Source organism: Zerene cesonia, chromosome 18 (assembly GCF_012273895.1).
Source record: "Zerene cesonia ecotype Mississippi chromosome 18, Zerene_cesonia_1.1, whole genome shotgun sequence".
Taxonomy (NCBI): Eukaryota; Metazoa; Arthropoda; class Insecta; order Lepidoptera; family Pieridae; genus Zerene; species Zerene cesonia.
The window spans coordinates 5,476,583-5,478,083 of NC_052119.1; positions in this window are offsets into that span (position 1 = coordinate 5,476,583).

Sequence of the window (1,501 nt, forward strand, 5' to 3'; positions counted from 1 at the left end):
GTTATTTTTTTATACAACCTGACTACAACTATACTTCATATTTCTATGGTGAGCCGCCTCAGCATAAACCAATGCAAAAAAATATTATTACGACAGAAGTAGCAAGATCCCGGGACAAACTTTTCACTGCATGAAAATTTATTACCGGGGGAACCGTCTCTTCATTTTCCTTGTTATAAATTTGTATCACATAGGAAAGAGAAACTATTTTGTGTTTTATCGTAAAAGAATTGTGCACACTGTCCATAAGCATCCAAATAAAAAAATACTACGTATTACTAGCTGCAGCCTGTGGTTTACGCATGATATCCACATTATTCACATAAGTCCAGATTCGATTTTGCGTGAAACAGTATCAAACATCTTAGATATACGCTTGGGCGCTTTCAATTTTAGTAGGATTAAAAGTTAATCTGGGCCTAGATGGATATGAATCTCCGCCTCTTATTTCTTGTTCGATTTTTAGTGCTGCCATGTCAGTGTAGAATGTCATTGTCACCATGTATGTAGTGTTAGGCCATGGAATAGGATTAAAATAATAATTATATTAGCTTTAGAGACTTACTTATGTATATTACCACACATTCACACTAGGTAACAACTTTGTATAAGAATAATACTCAAACTTCAGTGAACAAAAAAAACTGTTTGTGACTAATGTTAAGAAATTTAGCAAACATATTATCATATAATCATATTTCCCCAATGCGGAATTATCTCATATGTATTATAGAACATTTTTCTCACATGTTTTCTCATTCTAATCATAGTTTATAATATATGAAAAAGCTTACCCACAATAGTCTTAAGAATGGTCCAACGTTTATCCTTGTGTATACTTAGTTGCATATTAATAACACGTGTGACCTAAAATACTGTTTTCGCAATCCTTATAACTTCAAATTAATATTAATAACTGGTTTACACAGAACCTATTGCTATATCTCTGTGCAAAAGAGATCCGGTGTTATTATAAAGTCGTCAGTTATGAAACTTAAATAATTTATATCCATGGTGGATATGTTATTATTTTATATTCGGTAACTATTTCACTTAGCGCTATAATATGTAGGCATCTGTTACTAAATTCTAGTGTTGCTTTAAATATCTGCGAAATACCATAAGCAAAAAAGATCTTCAATAAAGATAAAAACTCCTAACGTATAATTTACTAAACCGACATTCAATAAAATCGATACTTAATATTTTCAACATACACCTTGTCTTAACGAAACCTTTACCATAATTGAATCAAACGAGGAAGCGTTTATAGTCGTATTTAATGAACGCGAGCATTAAATTTGACAGCCGTTTCAAAGCAATAAATACTAGTTTCGGTCCAAACAGTAAACACATAAACATTATATTTTATAGCACCCTACCTGCCGTTACACGGAAAAAAGTGAACCATTAAATGACACACTATTTTCGGCAGACGAAAATTGGCCTGAGGCCAGATTAGAGGGTGGTTGGTGAAAATGGAATGTGCTGAAAATATAGC